The sequence below is a fragment of the Nomia melanderi genome, chromosome 1 (assembly GCF_051020985.1).
Source record: "Nomia melanderi isolate GNS246 chromosome 1, iyNomMela1, whole genome shotgun sequence".
In the NCBI taxonomy this organism is placed as follows: Eukaryota; Metazoa; Arthropoda; class Insecta; order Hymenoptera; family Halictidae; genus Nomia; species Nomia melanderi.
Genome location: NC_134999.1, coordinates 18,105,262 through 18,131,061, shown reverse-complemented (window position 1 = coordinate 18,131,061; position 25,800 = coordinate 18,105,262). Strand labels below are relative to the sequence as shown.

Here is a 25,800-nt window from a genome sequence, read left to right as displayed (position 1 = left end):
ACGGAACGCGTCAAATCGACGCATGTTGGATTTTAGAAATATTATTTTGCAAATGTTTACGCCGATTTTGATTGATGCGGTCACACTGACATGTACCCCAATTACCTAATATCAAATCTCCAGTTTCCACAATCTAAATAAACGAGCATCGATTCTTTTAGGAATAATAGAATGAAGTGTACAATAAATGCCCGTAAACCTAGTGTTAATAACTGAAATAACAAGGGATCAATGCACAGTTTCCTTTTTCTCTATTGTTTGAGCATACGAGATATTATTATATTATCTGCTGAAGGTTTTGTGCACTTTGAAGAATCTTCGTCCGTAAAGGGTTAAGTATACTGTTCATGAGAAACAATAAACGAAGAAAGAATTCTTAGCGAATTGATAATGCGAGTCGTTCCTTAGCACTAGAACTGATGATTTAAAATTGATATGTAATCCCAATAAAAATTCTATCGGTAGATTATTTTCGGTTTCTTCAGACATTCATTATAGTATTCAAGTGAAAGCTATTTATTTTCAAGATCAATAATGTTCAATGCTTTTAAGATATCAATAATCGTAAAACAAAACAATCGAAACCAGTTATTTCGATTGTTACGGTAGGTCTAACCTAGTGTCAAAAACGCGAGTCGTTCGAGCTGATTATCTCTCTACACGCGAACTTCCCGGCGAACTCCGTGAACCACCGAAAGGATTCTAAAGGTGAAACTGTCCGCGGAAACTTGCAACTTTCCGCGCCCGTCAACGTCTGGTTATACTTAATTCCTATGCGAGCGGCGCTGCGAATAAAGCCGGGGAACGTGGCAGACGTCTCGGCCGAATTCCCGAGACCGGTCATGGAGGAACGCGGAAGTCTAGGATAGAGCTGTTTCGGGTCGAGGATAGACAAGCCGAAAGACAGAATTCAAATATCGCCGGGCTATCAGCGCCTAGCCGGCTGGCGAACGATCCGCGCGCCGCGCGCCGCGCGCGCGTTGCCCATTGTACGTGCCGCTCGTCGCGAGACGGTCTCGTGTTTCCCCGGCGCGGCGGCACGGCTGTCGTCGCCGGGGCGAGATACGAAATTTTACGAGGGAACGGTCCGCGCGAGCGCTCCACCGCGGAAGGGGTTACATTACCGGATGTCGTGGCACGACTCGCCGGCGATAAGGATACGTGCCGTTCCACCCACACGTTCCGCGCGTGTTTGCCAGCCAGACGCCCCGCGCGAGACCCACGGCCGCGTTGCATTCCGGCCCGGAAGATGAATGCACAGCTACGGAACTCACGGGATGAGAATTATATCCGAGTCCCACCGATGCCGCCGCTCCCACGCGGGTCCCCGCAGTTTTTCTCCGCCGAATTCTGAACGTTTGTGTCCCGCGCGCCGAGATTTCGGTGAATTTCACGGGATTAATGGTCTTTGAATTTGTCCTCGGGATGTTTATACTGGGAATCGGAGATTGTTTTGATTAATTGGTTACGCTGTATGGTATTACTATAGTATAAATAATGAAAGGGTGGATCTTGAGTAATCGATCGAACTTCGTGCGATTTACATTTCTGGCAAGACATTAAATTCAGCGGCCCGGGCAATGAAAGCATGAAACCTAAATTAAACGAATTCATTGGGCACTGCGCGGCCGTCTGTGAACAAATCTCCGAAATTCAACTGCTCGCGTAACGAAAATTGAAGGTTACCGATGTGTTGCTTAGATATGCTATACAAAATGATTTTCATTTGGAAAATAAATATAGTGTTACTATAGTATAAATAATGAAAGGGTGGATCTTGAGTAATCGAGAGCTAGGAATAAATATATGTATCTAACGCTAGAATTACCGTACCAGTCAAAACGACTGATTTCGATTGTTTTGTTTAGCAATTATTATCTTCGAAGCATGGAATATTCGGAATGATTTCCAAAATAAATAGTTTCATTTAAGTACTATAACGAATGTCTGAAGAAACTGATAATAATCTATTGTTACAGTTTTTATAGGAACTGCATATTAATCGTATTAAATGCTCGGTAGTTCTAGTGTTAATAAAATAAAGCGAAAACTATGGTCAAAATATAAAATATGGAAACACGGACAACACGTAAAAAGTACAACTGAATGCCACTTTCACTAGAAACATTCGACACTTTCCTATGAGACGTAGACGACATTATTTGAAACGAACTAATGAGAAAACATACGTAAATTAAAAAGCAAAGCTATTTTATAGAAATATTTCACATATCGATGCATTGTACGAAACATAATATTATATATAACACTTTGTAATTTTGTTATGTCGAATTAAATGGTGACTGAGAGTCACCTCTCGAATGCAAAGGTTAAAAATACCTTAACCTACGCTAAGAATTCTAGATACTACAATTGGACTGCGGTGTTTTGGGTGTTTGACAGTGGTAGGTTGAGAGATCTTTGTTTGTAGGCTTACAGTTTAGAAAGGAGGATAGTTATTTTATTCGGTGAATCGAACGAATTTAAGGATAATTTGGAAGAGAGTAGAAAGATCTTTGAATGTGTGGAGGAAGTGTATCGAAATAGATTCTAGTTTTCGTTTGAATATGCTGGATCGATCATGGATTCATCGCGGAATTAAGAGAGACATGTAACACGAGCAGAGCAGCTGGCTCCACTTAATCTAATTGCTAATTGTAATCTTCGAAATTGCATTAAATCTGACGACGTTCGGGAACGGAACGGTCAAAGAGTGAATTGCGCGGGGTTTTCGTGCTCGAGCACGGGGCTACGAGCGTCCGGGACAGGGTAACGAGTAATAAACGCGGAGAAAGGAATCGACAGAATAACTTCAGGTAAAATTGTACACTTCGCGCGATCCTAGGGGGCATCGAGTGCTCTCCAAGCCGTGTCCTCGGCTACCTAAATTAAAGACTGCGTTAACGGAAGGGCCACCCCTCGCCCGATAACAAGGGGAACAGCGTGGGTAGTTCCCAACTGATTAATTGCAATTACGTAGCCGTTCGGAAAGGCGGAGGTGCCTTTGACAATTTAAGTTGTTCATTAGATACTGGGTCGTTCGTGAAAATTGTCTGCTCGCATCGCGCGACGTTCTGCCGATAATATAATACAGACAAAAAAGTTCATTCGCGAAGAATACATACGAGATCACTAGTTATCAATCCTGAAATTATAAAATATTTCTGTGAAAATCTATTTTAGAAACAGAGTAACAAAGTTACGAAGAGTTAATCGATACCGCTTAAAGTGGACCAGGCACCAATGTATAAGTAAATATATTCGTCTACCGTCGTACAAATGGCGTGGATTTAATGTTCACGACGGCGCGAAATAAAACGACAGCATCACGTTTTATCGCTACTTATTTCCGTTCAATTAAAACCGTCGTCTCGAATCGGTACACCGAACGATATAATTACTCTGACTTCGAGTGTCGGTGTGTTGCTATCCCTGACGCGGCCGTAGAACCGTTTACGTGGCCTCGCAGTTCACTTCAGAGAACCAGCATTATCTTAGCCTGACGAAAGAGCTCGTTAACGTTTAATGGAGACTGCGCGGAGCTTCTTTTTTGTCGTCTCCTATTGACAGACTTGTCTGGAGACACTAGTTGGTTTAGTTCCTCGAGATATAACCTGGAATTAGATCCCGCTTCTACTGATTCCGTGATACGAACGTTGATGGGGAATTATCATCTGTTCCTTGAACACTAACTTCAGAAGTGTCAGTTCTCTTTGTAGATATTCGGAGAATTTTCGAATCCTCCGAGTAACGCTACTACAATGTGTTTCCTTGTGATAACCGGTTTTAGTGATTACTTCTGAAACGGAGCTAATTTAGAATAGGGTTTTACACGCCCAAAAATAGAAGAAGACAGTAAAAGAAGGAGCCTCTACCCGGGGCGACCAAGCGGTATGCGTGTCCGGCAAAGTCGCGCTGATTGGCCGCTCGGTAGATGCTCCTTTTTCCTATAAATATGCCGATTTTTTTCCTTAAGCGTTAGTTAACAACATCAGCGCGCGTAATCAACAACCACCCAGTCTCAACAATGAACGTAGAAACAAGCATCCGAAATCAACCTCTGTGTTGATGAAATTATTAGAATCACTGTATTACTTCGACATTGTACTTTTAACCCTTTGCACTCGAGAGGCGCCTTTCAGTCGCCACTGGATTCGACCCAACAAAATGATAAAATTTCAGATTCAATATTAAATTTTATATAGTGTATCAACACATGGAACATCGAAATAAAATAGTTCTGTCGCTTAATTTATGCAAGGTATTTCTTCATATCAGTTGTAAAGTAACATTGATATTTTATTAGAAAATAATGAATATTTGCTGAGAAAAATATTCTCGAGTGCAAAGGGTTAAGCGTGAAATTATATTTTTTTTTGGTGAAACTAAACAAACCAGTTCAACAACCTTATTACCCTATCACTGTAAGAAGTAGGGTCGGAGCGTGAATCGCGAAGTTGAAAACAGAATCAACGACTAATCTGGTCGCGGACGCGCTCGCGAACACCTTCAAATCTTTCATTTTCCATCCTTTATGGAATATTATAAGGAATAATAAAGGATACTCTGATATACAAAGAATCTACCAAAGCGAGAAGGTGAAGATTCGTTGGAAAATGTAAAATAAAAATCACAGAATCCAGGACTAACCTTGTCGCGGTCGCGCTCGCGAACACAGGGAGTCGATTGTAAAACTGCTAGGATCAATAGGAAAGATGGTAGCGGAGAGGATTCTTAATCTCGGATTCCGTTCAGGCATATCTCGACGCGTGTATATTAGGGAAGCTCAGCCGGCAGATCTGACTTTCAGATCTTCTCCGGTAGAGAGAACCGCCGGACACGAAGGGGTTAATCGTCCCGCTATAAATTACTAGGCTTGATGCATTGCTGCGTGGTTGGGGTCTAGTGAGTGAGCTGCACACACGCTGCTCTTTGATATATGCATATACGGGGGCCCACTTGGTCCCGTACACAGAGACACGCCGAATCGGAGCACACGTTCGTAGTAAAGACGTGCCTGGCCGCTTTCCACAGCATGTCTCTATTCTGACGCGAGGTGTTGTTTCGCAGTAAATGTCATTGCTAGAAGGGCACAACAACAAACACACTCAACAACCCAATCATCTTTTCATATTTTCCTTCTCCAGTAGATTCGAATTACATTTATATATGATTTCACATCTGGGACATTCTTCATTGTTTACAGAACGAATCTGTGCAGCAGCAAGCAGTATGTTTCCCTTGAACAAACTTTTCTTTTGTTTAACCTGGTTGCTGAAACTTTCCCAGAGGGAAGGACACCTTTTTTCCCTGTAGAATTACCTACTACATTGTTGTAATGTTGCAAGTGCTTATATATTGTAAAACTTTCCCATCTGCACGAGAAAACTGCGTTTCGTTGCGCAGTCAGCCCAATTCCTGTTGGCAATATTGAAAATTCTAGTTTGTATTTCAATGTTTCTTTCGTTGTTGGTCATTCCTATGAGGATACATCATCTAGAATTTTGCTGGAAAATGCGATTTGATTTTTAGTTTCCACGGGAATCGAACTCTGGTCTATCGCTTAGTAGCTGTTCGCTTTAAGTACTGAGCTATCGAACTCTTAACCGAATACTTTAACTTCTAAGGTATACAACTTTATTCTCTTCAGGGCTTGTTCACCGACAATTTGTTCTATCGTTTTGGCAGTGAAATCTATGAAATATTCCTCCGATATTAAATTTACCAGCGATCGCGAGGCGTCGGTTAATCAACGAATTATTCCGAAAATTCGATGCAATCTTTCCCAGCGTGTAGCCCGGTAAGATTGCATTCCCGGCATTATGTAACGTTGCGCCGTGTGCATGATGTACGAGAAGCCGCGATTGCTTTTGCACGGTGACCCGAGGAACTCGGTGTCTCCCTCGGCGTTTCCAGTGTATTACAGGAAGCAATTATGACTGCACGTTCTTTCCGGTAATAGATAACAACGAATCCCTTGCCGAGTGAGGAATGGTTACTCAGTGATGCCTCACCTTTAACCGTTTAACCATTTAAACTGACGCTGGATTTTCCGTGACAGTAAAATATGGCTGCCTATAATTCTATCCGAGCCACATACCTCGTGCTACCATTATTAGCTGATTCTATTACAAATGTAGAACACTTGACAAATTTCTACAGATAAAATACGAGCGACAATGCTGAACGATACAATGACCACAGAAAATGAAATACGAACTTTAATCGAAAATCTCCATGATTTTCCATTAAATGAGATCCATGGATTTTCATAAAAAATACGACAGATTAAGCAGATGCGTTTTTAAAATATATATTTTTTCCCAGTCCTCGCGCAACATCGATCGCAGAGTCTTCATTCAAAAACAAAATTCCACTCAGCAGTTAAAAACACGGGACGCATTGCAATTTTCGATGTAAACAGACCAAATCACTTTTGATACATTTACCCGAGCCAGATGCGTAAATATTTTTCGAATGTAACAAATTCAAAATATTCCGTTCGCTTGCTGCTTCGAACATGGGTTCGTAACGGGGAACATTTTATTGTAATACGAGTTCCCGTATTAAAAATAAGCAAACCCGGCGTGCGCCGGGTGAAAGGCTACTTCACCGTGAAATTCGTTACGCTGGAAACATTATAATTAACAAGTTTGCACCGGGCCGGCAACATGATTCATCTTTTGAAGAGAATTTCAGAACAAGCTTCCTCTTTTTACGTGTTCTTGCTTTCCTTCGCGAAAGTTGTTGCAACCATATGTTCTTGATTCAACGAACCTTGAAAACAGTTTCTCACAAAGCTCTAAGTTTTCTTCTCCAAATCAATCTCAGGAAAAATAACACAGTAATAAAATAGAATGCAATTTTCACGCAATACAATTCAAACACCGAGAATAAAAACTACCAAAATTCATAACTTGCAACTGCCTTTCATGAATCACAACGATCAGGAAACATCGCAGACGTTTAACCCTTTGCACTCGAAAAATTTGTCACTAGGAATATTCAATTTATTTTTATGAGATATAGATGACATTTTTTTTAAACTAACTTAACGAGGAATCTATTCACAAAATCTGGGGAACAATGGTATTTTATTTCCACATTCCACGTATCGACAGATTACTCAAGACTCAACCCTTTGCACTCGACAATATTTTTCGTTAAAAATATTCATTACTTTCTGACTGAATATCAACGATATTTTCCGCAACTAACACAATTGATTATCTTCTATAAATTAAGAAACAGAACTATTTTACTTCGATGTTTTATGTGTTGATACATTACACAAGGTTCAACCCTTAGAAGATTCTTTGAAATATACAAGACCTTTAGCAGATAAAGCTGAATCATATATCAAATGCTTAATTAATGTAAAAAAAGGAATCTTCGCGACGATCTCTTGCTGTTGGAGTAACTAAATCATTTGTCTACAACTTAGTCTTCCAAATACGAAAATTTCATCTCGAAATGTCGACAGTCGTCCGCAAGGTTTAATATTGAATTGAAAATTTTATAAGTTTGTGAATCAGGTGGCGACTGTAAGGCGCCCTCGAGTGCAAAGGGTTAATGTTCACCATTTAAGTGTGTTTGACGACTATACCCGTCATCGCTTGATTATCGCGACACACACTGGTGGACGCTTTGCAAAGAGATCGCCACAGTTAACTGGTTAAATACGAAACTTTACAATTTTGATACATCAATCGAGTGGTGACTGAGAGGCACCTTTGAAGTGCAAAGGGTTAAACTGCATCACGAATGCGCCAAATCCGAGAAACAGAAAGCGCATCGAAAAAATCGCAATTCCACGACGACGCAACCACCCGGTTAACACGTTGAACGCCATGGGGGTCACCGGTGACCCCCAACCAAATCGAATTACTATAGTTCACTCAATTAGACCATGATTATTTGAAAACATTTCTATATTATAAATAATGCTAACTAATGTGGTGACATTCAGCCAGATGAACCCGCGAGAATAACAATGCAATTCAATCAAATGATTTAATATTATATTTTTCCCATTTCGAGTATTCTGTACCATGAAATCGTGCGGCATTGAACGTGTTCACGAATAAATCGATCGCGCCCCCGACTTCTCGAATCGGATGCACGGCGTAACTTTTTCCACGGTCGGTGAATTTGCCGCGGAATTAAACGGCTTATTTGGCGGCGCTGCGGCTTCTATCGGCGGCCATCAGCCGAGCCAGCGGCTGCAACCCTTGAAAACCGTTTACCGTTCGTGAAGATCGTATTTAGATAACTAATAGGAGCGGAGTAATTTTTACGGGCAACGGCCTCGATATCTCGCCCATGAGTCTCTCCTTCTCCGCGGGTCGTCGGAATCCGTCCGAGGGGACGGGGATAGAAGGGTTGGGACCTGTGAAAAAATAGGGGTCGTTCGTTCCCGAAATGCCAAGCCTCGGGTGGCCCGGCGAAATGTTTAAAACGCGTGAATCACCGTATAATGGAGCGCGAAGCCGTTCCAGCGAATGAATTTAAACGGGGCGGCGAGACCCGTCGCGTGACACGTGTCAGAAAAGTGCACGGTGTCACGTCCCGCGTGACCTTTCCTTTTCTGTACACGGCCACGGGGAAGACGAACTGGCTGTCGGCCGGCCTAGTCTGGCTGACCTTTTGCTCCCGCAGATATAGAGGAATCGTGTCACGGGATGAAGTTTAATCCTTTACCAGTTAACCGTGTTTGACGAGTATACACGTCATCGTAAAGCTTGGCATGGTACCAACTCTTTCAGAGATGGATTCTTTATTTTTTCACATGAACATGTAATTCTTTGTTTCGATTTGATCTTATTAACGCGTTCACTGCCATGAGAATTTTAGGCATTCTATACAATGTTCGTTATTCTAACTTTCTTCTCGCTGACAGTCGACTCCGAACTCTCACCCTTAACCCCTTGGTCTGCGATTTCTTTCTGTACTGCAATCGAACTACTTTGTTACTAATACTTTATTCACAATAGGAGAAAATTTCAGGCTTACTCTACATCAACATCTGCACTAAAGTATAATCATTAATAACAGAAATAATATGTAATTCGCAATCGGACACATTGAATAATATTTATGTTTGTTAACCAGTTAACTCTGTTTGACGAGTATACACGTGATCGTGAAGCTTGATATGATACTAACCGTTTCAGCGATGAATTCTTTATTTTTTCACATGAACATTTAATTTTTCTGTTTCGCTTTGATCTTTCGTTAAAATATACTCTACGTGCATTCGTCCTGTTCGACGAGTACACGCTCCGTTTTTTTATTTTATTGCAAGAAACGAGAGGTTTTTCCAACGAAATTCCAGTTAACTGGTTAACGGAGCCGTCACATAAGCATAGCAATTTTAATTACTGAGTCCCAGGAAAATTGGTTTATTGTTTTTATCACTGTGTCGTGAAATTTGCAATTAACACGTTAAGTATCGTGCTAGGTCACTTCTGTGAATTTTGTTTCCGTTTGTTATGATGTTTGTGATGTTTGTTTGAAATACTTCCGGTTCGTTAAGGGTTAAACTAATTTTTGTTAAGAGTCTAATTTTGATGGGGACGCTGGATGTTTTGAGGAATGAATTAGTGTTCCTTTGAAAGTTTGCTGAAGTTTGTAGGGATGTGATTGAGTATGATAAATAAAATACATTGTAGGGTATAGTGTAATGTCCTAAAGACTATCGATTATAACTAGCGAACGAAACTGCTGCATTGACTTTTCACCTATGGTTGCCCCTGGCTTTGACCTTCGCGCCGACTTATAAACCCGGAATAGATCTTCGAACTGAGGATTCAAACTAATTTTTTTAGGACTATATCATAAGCTATGCTTGGGTAAAACTATACTCAGAGTATACTACAAGTTTAATGTTCGTTTCGAAGGGAAAATGATGCTTCTGCTATATGGAGGCTCTCGGATATTGGAAATTTTGTTATCGATTGCCAGTGCAATTGACGATGCTCTGATTTAGTCCGGCATCGATTGCGGAAATTTCAGATTTAGTAATTCGCAGTCAAGTAGATTTTATACGTATCCAGCCGATGCTATTCACGTTCGATTTTTAATCTCGTTAAGCTCGCGTTTTAATCAGCAGGAAATTTACAAATCGCGAGTATCCGGAGATCGGTGTACCTCCGATAGTTTATTACGCAGTTCCAGCAACCGGGTAATCTTGTCTGCAGAAAAATAAGGTAATTGTACAAGCCCGCCGTTGAAAGTAGCAATTAATCGTATCCCCGCGTAGAGCGGGAGCTGCAGACTACAAGGAAAAATGGTGGTAATTAATATCACGATATTCCGAAAGCAGCAGCTAATTACCGATCGTTGCAATTCGATTAACATTAACAGGTCTTCCGCGCTCGCGTTTCTAACGAATTCCAAGGGAACGAGGTCGAAACTGCCGCGCGGCGGGGACGGAAACACGCGGAACGCTACCGAACCCAGCCCCGGTTATTCGTTATCGTGGTTTTTGCGATTTGATGAAAACACGGAATTCATAATTAACGTGATTTACCACGCGATGACGGTGGCCGCGCGAGAAACGCGGAATATTTAATATGATAATTCGCTGATCCCGGCGCGCATAAAATAGGGACGCTTTATGGAAATTACCGAGCCGCGCCGGCATTCATATCACTTTTGATTAATTGCGACGCTGTAATAAAACGTTTATTGTAATGCCGCGCGAACATTTGATACGGGACGCCGGGTATCCTGTTAATAATGCACCGTTTACCGCCGCCGGGGCGGCGCTCGCTCGCGACCCTGTCCACGACGTCTCCGCAAACGGCTGAAAAGTTTCCGACCGGAATATACGGCGAGATCCGGTCGTTTGAGGGGTTGGATTACCGGAAAGCTTCGCGGACAACGTGAATCTCGATCTGCGGAGTATTAACTGTGATAATACCACCGAGAAATTAAGGTCACTGTTATTACGCAGAGATTGTAATTCGTAATATATAGAAGTTACAATTTACCAACTTCAATATTAAACAGTTGACTGTGTTTGACGGGTGTACACGTCATCGTAAAGCTTGACACGATACTAATTCTCTCATGAATTCTTTGTTTTTTCACATAAACATGTAATTCCTCTTTATTTCGCTTTGATCCTTCATTAAAATATACTCTACGTGCGTTCGTCCTGCGTTTGACGAGTACACGCTCCATTTTTCGATTTTATTGCGCGCAGAACGAGAGGTTTTTCCAAGTAAACTCCACAGTTAACTGGTTAAACTGCGGTTGTTTAGACAGATTTATATATTATAACGATCATTATAAAGATTAACGCGCACGTCGTTGTGATTGTATAACAAAAAATTCACGAATTCCCAGATTTGTCTACGAGTCTCCAATTAGACAGATGGCTATGATTTTTCAGATTTAAATGAATTAACCGTCGACCCGTGCGACGAAGTCGCGTACCAATTTATTGACATCTTCTATTTATATTATTTTGCATAGCAAAGTGTCGAATGACAGTAAGTTCATGAATAAGTTCAACGTCACTGTAATTACAAAATTACAGAGTGTATTCGTTTAAATATAATTATTAAAACTATCGAGTAAATTGTTAAACTGTATTTCGAGGTTCATATCCGTTAATTTTCTGTCATATACATTTTTATACAGCGACGGGAAAAAATTCGGCCTACAGAGGGTTAAAACAAATTTTTTCACCAAATAGTAATGTACACTGTTTACCATTTCCACTAAGCAACCCTGAACCCGGCGTTTACACAGCTATTCGCGGAAATGCCCCGGCCTTTTCCACGTTTCGCCCCTTCTTTCCTCGTTTTTCCTCGTTTTTTTTCCACTTCGCCTCTCTGTACACTATTTGCGCATTTTTTACGCTTCCAGACCGTGATATCCCGCATCCAGACCGTCTGGACGTCAGTCTCCTTCGCGTCGGGTCCATCCTCGAGCCAGGCATCGCGGCGTTCTCGTGAAATATCGTGGAAATTATTTCCCTGTGACAGCGACGCGGCAGTCGTGTTGGGATTTTATTACCGCGTCTCGTGCGTGATAATTGATATTGATGTATCCGGAGATTCTAACATGTTATTTGGATAATTTCGTGTGCCTCTTATTCTCATGACGCAGTAATCGTTGCTCGGCGTGTCTGGAGACGAGACTCACGTATTAAGCGATAATAAAAGAAATTATTCACAAGTACTCGACTGTCTGAGACATGAAAAATTCTTGCATATTAAAATACGAACGGTTAACGACATCTGGAATACATTATTAACATACGACCCCGAGAATGCCAATACTTTTCTAAAACTCGCCTATAAACGTCTCCAAACTCCAACTGATACAACTATTTTACCATTATCAATGTATTATCTTCAAATGAAATTTCCACCTGAAGTAGAATGGAAAATTTTGTTGTATTTCTTCCGAATTGTCGGTAGTAAAATATTACACGAGCTTAGCAACGAAAGTAAATAGTACGCCAAGGGGTTAATAAAATCGCGTCTCCAGCGCGAACTTATATTTCACCATTCTTATAATTCCACAAACACACCGAGCACCCTATCGTTCCCAAATATAAACATCTCTCACAGCTGAGTTCCACATCTTCGAAAATATATTAAATCGTCGCGTTTCTTTTGAAGATAAAGGAACGGGGTCGCGAACTTGTTTCCCTGCCATAAGGAAAATGCGACGTGTACAGGGATCGGCCGAAGGAAAAAACGCCCTCGCAGGAAGCAGAAACGAGAGCAAGCTGACGGATCAAAGAGCGCCGGGGAAATAAGATCCGGACGGATCGTTGTTTTCGTACGGGGCCGAAACTTCGCCACGTCATCCCTGAAATCCCATTTTCAATGTCCAGAAGCTTTACGATTCGTCCCGCGCGCTACGGTCTTCTATAACTTCCGGCGCGCCCGTGTACAGGGAACGGCGAACGCTCGAGCGCGAACACACGGGAGCGCGCACGTGCCTCAAAGGACACGCGTGCACACGTACGGCCGCGTCTTTCGCGAATTTCCATCCGAACGATTCAATCTCGCGACGACGGTATCGCTCGCCTGCCGTCCGTGGAAAAAATCGCGCGCTGATGTCGGCCGACCGATACCTCGCTCGCTGCACGTACTCGCGAACGCTCCCGAGCTGGATCTGAATCGAACGCTCCGTCGCTCCGTGGAAACCGGATTCGAGACGCTGCTTCCAGTAGACGACACTGGGAACACGCGAATCGAGGCTGCGACTGGGATCAAATAAGTATCGGAGAATATTTGTATAGTATGGTAGTTGGAGGCTTTGGAAGCTGGACTCGGAAGCTGTTTCCTGGGCGCTGGGATGTGTTTCTGAATTATGGTCGACTTGGTCTACTTGAATGAAAGGGAGATTTTGTCAGTTAACTCGATTGAAGTGTTTTGGATGGTTCTTTTGATTCAGTTTAGCGTGAGTATTTATTGAAGCTTCTTTTTTGGAAGTTGATTGGAATGGTGTAGGTTTGATAAGAAGCTGTTTCTTGGGCGCTAAGATGTGTGTCTGAATTATGGTCGACTTGGTCTACTTGAATGAAAGGAAGATTCTGTCAGTTAACTCGATTGAAGTGTTTTGGATGGTACTTTTGATTTAGTTTGGTGTGCCTATTTGTTGAAGCTTCTTTTTTGGAACTTGATTGGGATAGTGTAGGGTTGATAAGAAGATAAAAGCTTCAAGTGAAGAAGCTGTTTCCTGGGCGCTGAGATGTGTGTCTGAATTATGGTCGACTTGGTCTACTTGAATGAAAGGAAGATTCTGTCAGTTAACTCGATTGAAGTGTTTTGGATGGTACTTTTGATTTAGTTTGGTGTGCCTATTTGTTGAAGCTTCTTTTTTGGAACTTGATTGGGATAGTGTAGGGTTGATAAGAAGATAAAAGCTTCAAGTGAAGAAGCTGTTTCCTGGGCGCTGAGATGTGTGTCTGAATTATGGTCGACTTGGTCTACTTGAATGAAAGGAAGATTCTGTCAGTTAACTCGATTGAAGTGTTTTGGATAGTTCTTTTGATTTAGTTTAGTATGAGTATTTGTTGAAGCTTCTTTTTGGGAAGTTGATTGGGATAGTGTAGGTTTGATAAGAAGATGAAGCTTCAAGTGAAGTATGAGTTTAGTTAGTCCGATATACGATTGATATATCTTACTGAAATTGGATCATCGATTGTTCAAGAAGATTCTGACGCTCGAAGTGAGTTTGAATAATGGGACGTGACAAAATGTTGAGCTTTTTCTTGCCGATCGGCTAGATTCACGGTCTACTGGTTTCAGTAAATCAGATCGGAATCGAAGATCGGCCAAGTATCGGCGGGATGGTAGACGGCTGGGAATTATGCATTTCCGGCAGCGCATATTGCGCCGATATCGATCACGCGGCCGAGTCAAATTACACACCGTTGCGTCGATTGCCAGCCGAGACGCTATTAATTAAATCCCGACGCCCTTTAACTGCGAGCGGCGAGATTTATGGTGGACGCGGACGGTCCCCGCGACGTGGATACGTTCCCGGAGAAAATTTTTCACTCACCGATCGAAGGCCGGTCGCTGCGGTCCGCGAAACGACGCCCGTGGATCTGAAATGAAAAATCTATTGTTTATTCGTCGTCCCGAGGAGCGGGCGCAGTTTATTAATCTCCTAAACCAGCGCTCGCCTTTTATCGCTCGAGTTTCCAGCGAATCGAAAGTTGATTCATCGGATTTGCGACTGGAAGTTAATTCATTCGCGAGTTGTCGCTTTTCAGAGTTGATAAAAGAAGATTGGTTGAAGTGTTTCTCGTTTTTATCGTTCCCGTCACGGCGAATCCGGCTGGAAATTTAAAGTGGGGAACGCGTCGAGCGCTATCTTGATTCGGACAGGTAACGCGAAGGAAATAGTGTCTCTTTTAAATTCCGATCCTATCTTCCAGTAAACGTGTCGCCATTAGCCTCGATTAGCCGGAGAAATAAAAGCGCAATTATTTCAGAGTGCCCCGGGTACTCGGTCTGCCCCGACAGAATTCCAATCGAGCCGTAATCGCGACATCTTTCCCTCCTTTGTGCAACGAATCGCCGATCGTGGAGAATAATGAACCCGGGAATAATTTATCGATCAATTATTCGTCACCTGATACCTCTTTCAACAGAACAAGGTTTTCAGTGATTCAGAAAATCTCGATCCTGCAGTTCTCGCAAATATTTCTCGTAGAATAAAAATTGTAAAGTTACGAGTTTCAAATTGCGAAGAAATTATTGAATATCTTCATTAATATTAAACAGAATTCCGATAGAGAAACTGTTTCCCGTCGCGTTATAATAATCGAATTTTTTACTTCAGAATATATTATACTCCTAACAAGTACACGCTCCAGATTTATCGCAAATGATTATCACAAAGTTCCCGAATCTCCGAAAGGAGCAATTAACAGAGACAATGCCTAGCAGGATAAAATTAGACAAGGGAGAGGACGGGCGTCGGGCGGATGCATAAATTCAAGATTCCACGGGGAACATCGATCAGCGACAGCAGACGTCGGGCCGAATTTCAGGAAAGTGAAACTCTCGCGCGATCCGACTCGCGGCAAATACGGGTAGACGTCAGAAGTTTCGCAGGAGATAAAACGCGACGTAAAAAGGGGCTTACAATTCGTTTACCGGGGGACGCGACGAGAGACTGTCCCGATAATGCCGATGAAACCGAACCGACGGCCGCGCTCGATCTTGCAATCAAACGAAATCCCGAAATCCTACCAAAAAGGAGAGCCATTTCGTCCGAAACACCCCGAAACCGATCCAAACCATAAAACAGTAACAACAAAATCCCCCTGCCTTCGCTTTCCACCTGAAAAAAGAAACTCCCTAAAATACCCTCCAATTTCAATTCCGCGTTTCAAAGAATCCGCCCCGAAGACCACTTGCCCAACTCCGCGTTCCACGGAACTCACTTCCGTCCGCGCGCGTTCCCGTCTTCGTTCCTCGGCCGGGCAATAATAAACACGCTTTACGATCATTGTTACTGATATTACTCCCCCGAAAACCGGCAGCTTAGAAAAACCGCGCGCTGAAAACTCGGCTGGCGCGAGAGCAACGGGGTTACTTTGCCGCGCGAGCAACGGTGACCATCAAACGCTCAATTTTACCGCGGCGGGTCTCACGCTTGCCCGATATTCCATTCGGCCGAGTGGTCCCGGCGGAGCGGAGGGGTGGCAGCGGTGGCTGCTCTGTTCTCGCTGCACGCCGGGCACAGCGAAACATCCCGTGGCCAACAAACGTCCAATAGTAATTTCCAAGTGCGCGCGGCGGCGGCGGCGGCGGCGGCGGCTCGCAGAAAGGACGACTCCGGCGATCTACCTCCTCCGTTCCGCGTTCGACCCGCGACGGAAGGGGTGCGGCGGACCGTGGACCGGAACCGGGTCGCGCAAAGACGGACGCGCCGCACAATTTCCTAAAAGTGGAATGCTCGCAGGGCTGTTCCCTTTTGTGCCGGCGATCGACCGTGAATGACATTAACACGGAATTTCGTCGGGCACGACGGAACCTTCTCTTACGTGGGCCCCCAACCCCCGGCGCTCAGCCACTTATTCCCGGCGTTCGTTCATCCAGCCGAGTCACCCTGCAGCTCCCCGCCCGCCCCCCTCCTCGCTGTTCCCTGTTTCCCTCGTCTTTGTTTCGCCCTTTATCAAGTCGCCTCCTTCTTAGGTATCGCGCCCGGCAATTTCACTGGCCGGGACTCGGGTCGACCAAAGGAATTCCGTGAGTCGGTCTTTTATATCCCTTAAAAAGATTTTCCGTACTTTAATGAAAAAAGCTTCTTCCCCGCGCCGCTACTCGAGACGCCGTCTTCTGACCCCCGCCCCCCGCAGCTCCGGCACCGTCCTCCCGCGACCCTTGAATCCCCTATTGCTATGGTTCCCCTTTTGCCCGGAACCCGCCTTTGAGTCTCCCTTATTTTTTCCCTTAATGTCCCCCGCATACCATCCGCGTCTACTTCCTCCCAGGTGGACCGGCTGCACGTGTTTCTGCTTGTAAATTCGAGGCTCCGCTTTCCCTTCCGCGGGCCTCCGGGTTTATTCGACGCCGTTTGCCTGTTGGTTTTATGTATTCTTCTGCGGGTTGTTCGTGGGAGACTTTGTTTTTGCGTATCAGGGCTTGGGAGAGGACTTCTGCGTTTTGTTTGGGTCCTTTGTTGGTGATTCCGTCTGAAAGGTACGTTCCGTAGAGTTCAATTAGGTCTTCGAAGCGTAGATAGCGTCTATGTTCATTAGCATTTGCTTATTAGTAAGGTTTATCTTCGTTTTTGTTTGAACAAGATTTTTGCGTTTCGATTGTGGATTCTAAGTATAAAATTCAAGTTACGTGATTATTTAGGTTTGTATTGGGTTAATAGAGCTTAGCTTATAATATCAATATAATCAATATCAATATAATCAATATCAATATAATCAATATCAATATAATCAATATCAATATAATCAATATCAGTCAATATAATCAATATCAGTCAATATAATCAATATCAATATAATCAATATCAGTCAATATAATCAATATCAGTCAATATAATCAATATCAATATAATCAATATCAATATAATCAATATCAATATAATCAATATCAGTCAATATAATCAATATCAATATAATCAATATCAATATAATCAATATCAGTCAATATAATCAATATCAATATAATCAATATCAATATAATCAATATCGGTCAATATAATCATAGCAAGAGCCCTTATTCTCTTTTATTCACTCAATTCTCTTGAACCATCTTGGAGACATCTCAATTTTTCCACCTATCATTGTCCTCGCCTCCTTCACAGCAAAATTCACGACATCAAAATGACATTTTCGGTGGGCGCGGGCTAATTCCGAAGTCACGGTGCCCTTGTAATTCAATATCTCGCCGCACCCTGCTCGGCATTCTCGACTGTCCCGCCCGGCAAACCAAAGTTCCACTTTTGTTACCGTTGTATCTGTTACCCGAAGTTTTCCCCCGTCGCTCCTTCATACTTATCAGTGAAAAAGCGTCCCGCCGATAGCAGCCGGCACGAAACAATGAGGAGTAACGTTTTCGCAGGGCCGCGACGCCAGCAGCGCAGCCCGGGACACGCTGAAACTTTTATTCGAGACCCTTTCAGAACCTGCCCGCCGCGCTCTGATAAATGGCGCTCAATGCTAATTGAACCTACAAAATTCCCGGAAGAGTCTCGTTCACAGTTCCCCCTGTCCAATAATTGCACGAGGCTTCTTTCCAATCGGAAGAGCCAATCGAACTTCACTGCTCTATAATTACACGAACCAATTAGTAGTTAATAACTTCGTGCGATCTACATTTCTGGCAAGAAAAACTGGATCTACCAAATTAAAGGAATTCATTGGGAACTGAAGTGATCCACAGTCTTCCCAGACGTGATTTAAAAAAAACTCATTATAGGTCAATGAAGGTTTATCCGTTCAAGGAATTCCAGACATATTCTAAAGATCGAGATGTTAGATGGGTTCCGCAGAGAACCTTAAACGAAACCGAACGTCTGAGCAGAATTAAAGACACCAGTAATTTATCAAGACGCCGGAACTGGGAGCGTGATACATTCACCGAATGATCACCGATTGATCGTCTACCCGAAAACGGCGGTTCTCGGTGGTCACCTGCCACGGGTTCGGCGAACGGAACACCTGGCCGGCGTTTAGGGTATCGAGTCGATCCGGGAGATTGATTCATGAATAGGAAAATCTGTAGAAACGTCCCCCTCGGTACGGGTCGACGCAGCGATACCGGTCGGAGGGCAGTAATTCGTGAGAAGGGTCCGTTTTGGTTGAAGGAAGACATACGATATCGGGGCTCGCCGGCTGCCGGCGGAGCATCACGTCGAATGCCGCGGTCCTGTAATGACGAATGTGCCTTAACAACCGTTTACTATGCTCCGTGGTGCCATTACAGAAATTGGCCGCATTCGCGCTGTAATTGGCGAGATTCATGGCCGAAAGTGTGGAGGAAGATTGGTGGCTGAGCGGGGACCGATAGGGATTCTCGTTTCATAGATGACGGCGTCGATACTCTCTGCAACCCCTGTTGCCACGTGCAGTAACGCGAGAATAATTAAAAGAGATTGTATATTAAGGACGATGAATTATCCTGCTCCAGCAGGTATAGAATTATATAACTTCTAAGTGACTCATAGCTCGCGAGACGAAAAGAGTCACGTTTCAGCGTATCGAAATTCATATCCTAATCATATTGTTGCGGGGGTGCTTGCCCGCGACATAATTATTTACACAACGTTCTTCTTACTACTATACTTTTTAACACTAGGTTTACGGGCATTTATTGTACACTTCATTCTATTATTCCTAAAAGAATTGATGCTCGTTTACTTAGATTGTGAAAATTGGAGATTTGATAAGAGGTAATTGGGGTATATGGCAGTGTGATGTCCTAAAATCCAATATGCGTCAATTTGACGCGTTCCGTAAAGCTAGTGTTAATAATAATATAAAACTTAGAATAAAATATACTTGAGTTGGTAACTCACTCATGGGTATGCATAATTTACAATTTATTAATCGGCCTTCAGTTTTGGAGATCTTAGAAGAATGTACGTATTACAAAATGGATACTTTGAACGTTTCAATAGATTTTTGTCGGTTTTCTATTTACAATTATATACAAATGTACAATGTAGTCTTTAGTTCGATACGTCCTTTCTCCGCTCGAAGACTGCTTTGTCTTCGTTTACTCTGACCAACTCAGCGACCAGTTTATTTCAACCGCCTTCAGATCCTAAGGGTTGGTTCAGCCGTGCGTGCTCGAGAGACGAGTTCGATACATCGCAAGAATATTTTCTATATCCATCTATCCTTTCCTTACATTAAAACTCACCCATTTCGAGTGAGACCTGTGTCCACCAGTGAAATGTATCATCTAACCGATCAAGAGGATAATTCCGAAACCTTCCGTTTCACTTTCGCACATCATGAATCGCTCCGAACGTATAAACGGCGTCTAGACGGTTCCGCAAATCGTGGCGAACCGCCTAGAAACGCAGCCTTTAAACATCGTTTGATCGAACCCAGCCGCTTAAGTCATACTAATCTACCGAAAGCGATCCTTCAATGGGTTCCGAGGAGGCCAGTCACTGAAGACGCCGAATGGTGGCTTCCATCAACGAAACGGTTGATCCGTTAGACAACGGTGTCGGGAGGATCGCTCAGCCATCCATCGCTGATTCGTAACTATCCCCTAATTCAAGATCCACTCGAGACGATATTGCGAATACGTTATGCAATCCAAGCAGATACGCTATCGGTGGCTGCCGGTAACCTGGGCCGGGGTTAGAACCGGCGAGATACTGGTTGCATAAGCAGCGTCACGGCAAAGACGAGCGCCGGCTAGCACGGTACCGTGGAGAGAGGGTCGAGGATCTGCTTGTCACAAACCACGCCGGGTGATCTATGGCTCTAATTAATGGCAATCTCCGGAGGGCCCTAGCTTTCCACGTGGATTTCAATTATCTCCCATCGGTTCGTACGGTCCGGACCCAGCCTCTGTTCCGTTCCCGTTCTACTCCGCTCCGTTCCGGCCCGCTCCGGTCCGGTCCGGCCCGGTCCGCTCGGTAAACCGATTAAAGTTTTTGCCCGCCCCCGAGAGAGCGAGAGTACTCCATTCAGCGGCGGGACCGGTGACTGAAGTTTCCAGGTCTGTCCACCGCAACGCGTCCAAGATCTGACTGATCGAGCCCGACCTAAAAACGTCCACGGGAGTTTCTTGTCCGAGAAATGATTGATTCGTTCCGCTGAAAGCGGTCACTTCGGGACTACTCGCGTACGACGGATACTCGCTGCTGATTGCCTTCTCTTTGCGAGATAATGATGTCTCGTTCACGCTTGAGAGTGTACTTTGATCGTTCCGATAGATTTTTATACTGATTGCAGTTTGAGGACCTATGTTTCATAAGTGATTTTGTTTCTTGCGAGAAGGTATTGTAGGATGTTCGATGCGTGTACATATTGGATTTTAGAAATATTATTTTGTAAATGTTTACGCCGATTTTGATGCGATCACACTGACATGTACCCCAATTACCTAGTATCAAATCTCTAGTTTCCACAATCTAAATAAACGAGCATTAATTCTTTTAGGAATAATAGAATGAAGTGTACAATAAATGCCCGTAAACCTAGTGTTAATTTCTCGCATACCCTACAATATGTTCAGGTTTGAGCTTTGCATGATTGGTCTGAGTGTGTAATAGAAAAAATGTTAGATCTGCGATGAAGTATTCGAATAGTTGAGAGACTCTTTAGGTGTCAAAGAAGTGGCGACGATTTTCGTTTTGCGACGTTTTACTTTGTGAAACTACTTGTTGCTTTGTTCGATGATTTCGTAACTCGGTTCAGAGTGTTTATACGCTTTCAACGGTTCGCCGTTTGCATATATGATAATAACGTTAAGATCGATGTTCCAGTAGCGTTGTATTCAATCCTTCCAGCCTTTCCGCTGTTCCTTATCACTTATCACCGGAATTACGTAGACCCCGAACAGATTATGTTTGTGCTCAGCAACTTTGATGACTAGTACAACGCCAAGATGCCGGGAAAACGGCCGGACGTAGGTCTTACAGGACCGGAGTGGAATATTCATGAAGTTCCCTGTAACCACGACTGCGTACGTAACAGGCGAGCCGCGGGAACGGTGTAATTAACATGTAACTGCTCCGCCGCGCCCACCATATTCCGGATGTATCAATATTTTCTCAGCAGATTTGATTCCTCCGCCTTTCTTAGCTTACGTGAACCCTCCCTCGCTTATCAAGCGTTCTCTCTTACAATTACAACGAGTTACTCTCGAGTTACTCTCCTTCGCACGAATAAACTCTCAAATCCCAAAAATTCAAAGCAGAACCTCAGAACCACGAACACCGATCAAACAAACTCCACATAACCAAAACCTAAAAGAAATTAACAATCTCACCTACAACTCCCAATTTCAACAATTTCGTCCCTCCGAGAACTTCTCGACCTTCAACCGAGTAACCTTATACCAACGAACTCCGAACTAAAATTCCCGTACCCTCGTTCCATATTTCACCTTCAAATCCACTAATCGAGAAACCTATGAGCCGAGAAAGCGGGGCAACCTAAATACCAAGCAGAGCTGCAGCTATGAACGTCTCTCACATTCACCGTGCAAATGCCTGTGCGCATCGCCGCGCAAATCCCAGGAGCGAAAAGCGAATAAAAAAGAAAGAGGAAGAGAAAAAGACAGAGAAGGAGGAAAGGAAGGCAGGCATGAAGCGCCTATAATACACGCCATAAAAGTAATTCACTTTTCCATGCGCATCATCCAATATCGTTTCCGGTATCGAAACGCGCGCGCGGTCTGAATCAAAATGTACGGCCGAGTTGAGCTTTCAAGCTGTTCCCGCCCCCGCCGCTCCCCCCGCCGCCGCCCTCCTTTTCTTTCGGTAATGCTGCCGCCCGCGAGCTACATGGAGCGTGCAATCCCCGCTCGCTTCATGAAACATTCCTTGCGCGGAGCGTGGCATTTTCTCTCCCATCGATACGGGGGCGGCCGCCCGTCCCTTCCACCCTACCAGCCGCTCTCGCCGCAGCATCAACCAGCCAAGCTGGTTTCATCTGAAAGCCGGGAGGAGCGCTTTCGGGACGTTCTAACGGTGTCTCTGCGAGCGTCTCAGCCGCGACAGGCTTTCAACGTTTCCGCCGCACACGTCGCCCGCTTCTGCCACCCCCCCCCCGTGTCTCCCACCCTTCCTCGAGACGCGGCGTCTCTGTCTTTCTCTGTACGTACGGGGTGTCTTAACCCGAGCACCTTGTTTTCCGTGATAATAAGGGGCGTCAAAGGAAAACGTGTTTGGATTCAGACCGAATGCGGGAGAAATGAGTTTCCTGGACTGTTTTCTGAGAGTCCATCGGTGTCTTTCTGATTGGCTCGTGCTGCTTGAGCTAGCGTGAGTGCTGGTTCGTTTTGTATGGAATGTTGGGGGAATATATATGTAGCTTCAATTATTCATGTTTCTTAGACAGTTTTATGCTTGTTGACTCTTTTCCCTTTGTTCTGTGAATACTAGACAGTGGAAGTGTTAGAAATGCGGATGTCGTTTAACCCTTACTCCTACAAGTGGATGAACAGTTCCCTTTGAAATTGCATACGTTTTGTAGGTGCTAGTAGTAGAGGTCAGCGATAAACGAGCCCTAGGATTTTTAACCTAATTCTTCGGAGACGAAGTCGATACATTGGCAGTATCAACGTTTAGTATCTACGATGCGAAGCTGTGAACCAATAATTGAATTGTTCGAATAATTAACCCTTTGCACTCGAGAGGTGCCTGTCACTCATCAATTGATTTCATACAGTAAAAGTATAAAATTTGATACTTAATATTAAACTTCGTACAATGCGTCAATTTGAGAAATATTCAAACAAAATAGCTTTGTCCCTCGATGTAAGTGTGATTTCGAGTTAGTTTCACAAAATATCCTCTCTATCTCATCAGGAAACGTTAAAATATTGCTAATGAGAAACTTTCGAGTGCAAAGGTTTAAAGGTTCAACACTTCCTCCTAGTATTTAACCCTTAGTACTCCAGGTTGTCTTGTAATCTATCAACTGCAACTAATTTCTATAGTATTCCTAGTGAGAATTAAAAATGCTATAACATTTCTTCGATCTATTATTTTCCTTAGTACAAAATTCGGATATGTATAATTCGAATAATTTTAGGATAATTTCTTTAAGATCCATTAAATGTAATATTAGAAATGGTGCAATATTGGAGCCTACAGAGTTCAAAGGGTTAATCTTTGGGTACGTAGAATTCTTGTTTGCAACGAATGAATAAATAAACAAATTGCAATATCGATAGATACTCGTGTTTCCAAAGGTAACAGGATCGTTCGCATGAGACGTTCAGTTTGTAAGGAATACATTCTGCGATATTGTCATTTATCCGGCTGTTCATCTTCGACGTCTAATATCTTCTCCTGCAATTGCAACGGGAAGTCAGCTGTGATTTGTTACAGCTGGTTGGACCACCCTGTACATGCTTTTCCGTCTTTCTTCCATTCCGCTTCCTCCTCCCTCCAGCTCTCTATCTCCACGCCTTCTACCCGCGATTCTACCGGGAACATGACGTTTCAATTCTCCTCGAGCATCCCTCAAACCTCGAGCGTCCCGTGGGCATTCGGCGTCTCGAGTGCCTCGGATATCTCGGCAGAGCTACGGAACCCGCCACCCGATAAATCTCGGTAGAACGATCGGGTTCCTTCTATGAGGCACTTCCCGCGACTTGGAGAACCGGTTGATCAACAACTCGCCGGCTACGTTGTCTGCTGGAAGTTAATTTCTCTCTCCTGCTGAGGGCGCCCTCTTATCGAACCCTTAGAGCGGCGTTAAGACGAATTAACGCTGCGCAACCAAACATCCTTAAGTCTCCGGTATTTTTGTAACTTCGTCCCGTGATGTATTATAGTGTTGGATATATTATTATTATAATGAAAAGGTGGATCTTCAGTAATCGAGAATTAGGAATAAGTATATGTATTTAATGAAATAAGGAAACAATACGGACAACACGTAAAAAATACAACTCAATGCCATGAAGGCCAACACACGACTCTCCTCGCCACTCTCTTACCACTTGTTTACAGACATTCTCTCCCCCACAAGCATTCTTCTCACTCGCACTCGTCACAAACACTCAGATACACCCCTGGAAAGCTGGCCCTGCAATCTTGGGTCCGCGACGTTGTGCAGGCCACTTTCCCTCGACCGTTTTATAGCCTGTCCTTCACTCACACTCATTCTTACATTCACTCTTCTTAAAAATACTTCAACCTACGCTAAAAATTCTAGATACTACAGTATCTTGGCGGTTTATACATTCGAATTGTGTGTTTTTATAGCATGACTATTTTGTAAAGCAGTTGGCACTTGTCGGTAATTTTAGCGCGAAATCCTGTGACATTTCTGACCCTGAGAGTACCTAAATTTGAATACAGTGTTATTCCTTAAGGAAATGTCATTAGGAGTGATGGAAGTATAACTGTTTGCTGAGAATATCCGTGGAAATTTATAGGTAGATCGGATGAAGTGATATTGTCGAGTCGATGTCCTTAATTACATTTTTAACTCATTGCCCTACAGTATCGTGTCAGGCGCCTAAAGATTTTAAATAGAATTCAACAACTGCAAATATCGTTTAATTCCAAGTCCGAATTAAATAGCATTTTTCTATTCTTGATTGTATTGATTCTGAGTAAATGTAGATATAGGATAAGTTTCTATTTTTTCTAATGAATTATGAACAATAAAGCACCTCTGTTGGCCGCAATTGGAAGAGAAATATATAAATAATATATAAATGGTCTTTGCTAATAGCGTCACCAGTATACGAGATCTTTCGTTCTCACTTTATTGTCACATCTTCATTGACACAGTTTGTCAGATTGAGAACAGTCAATCGCACTAAATTTGCAATAGACTATTGCCAGAAATATACGCGAGAAGAGGCAACTATCAGTTAATAACTTTGTAGGGCACAAATTTCGAATTTAACTTCATCCAAATTTCAGCCCGATGGATACCGGTGATTATTAATTCAAACAGTATTTAAGAATAGTGTTCTCGGTATTCCACGAGGAGTAAGAAACGACAGAAATATTTGAAATTTGCGAGACGGCAGAAGAGAAATAAGTAAGATTAATACCTTCAGCGTTTATACCAAGATAACTGCTCCATATTACTAATGAGTTAACTTAGTTTACTTAAACATTCGTTACCGACGAAATCTG

The 25,800-nt window shown here is 43.3% G+C and overlaps 1 protein-coding gene across 2 annotated transcripts in view; it reads right to left on the bottom strand.

Annotated features, from left to right (window-relative positions):
• The window catches only part of LOC116429840 (uncharacterized), a 295,330-nt gene that overhangs the window by 187,715 nt on the left and 81,815 nt on the right, over positions 1-25,800 (bottom strand). For both annotated transcript variants that reach the window (XM_076366805.1, XM_076366816.1), the window contains exon 2: positions 14,536-14,581. The gene's annotated coding sequence lies outside the window, so the exon portion shown is untranslated. The remainder of the gene's footprint in view (positions 1-14,535; positions 14,582-25,800) is intronic.